General features: G+C 29.4%; 1 non-coding gene across 1 annotated transcript; it reads right to left on the bottom strand.

The window, feature by feature from the left end:
• Window positions 1-29: 29 nt before the first annotated feature.
• On the bottom strand, window positions 30-101 carry Trnae-cuc. The gene has a single exon. It is a non-coding gene; the product is annotated as a tRNA-Glu (tRNA).
• Between the last annotated feature and the right edge of the window lie 229 nt (window positions 102-330).

Raw genomic sequence — 330 nt, 5'->3', positions numbered from 1 at the left:
TTTAGGGTGAATAAGAGCAAAAGATAAGATCCCGGTCCCGGGAATCGACCCCGAGCCTCCTGGGTGAGAGCCAGGTATCCTAGCCACTAGACCATACCGGATGATGATGGTCATTCTCTCCACAGTGATGACAATGCATATAGAAATGATATATTTTTAGAAAATGTAATATTGCATATACCATTGAAATCTAATATCTAATATACTAATTACTATTAATAGAACATTATTATTTTTTCATTATATATTGCATTATTATTTAATATTTTGAATTATTTAAAAAAAGAAATGTATGTAACTCGAAACATTAAAATTAAAAATAAAAATATA

Source organism: Wasmannia auropunctata, unplaced genomic scaffold (genome assembly GCF_000956235.1).
Source record: "Wasmannia auropunctata unplaced genomic scaffold, wasmannia.A_1.0 LD272867.1, whole genome shotgun sequence".
NCBI lineage: Eukaryota > Metazoa > Arthropoda > Insecta > Hymenoptera > Formicidae > Wasmannia > Wasmannia auropunctata.
This window is presented reverse-complemented; position numbering and strand designations above follow the sequence as displayed.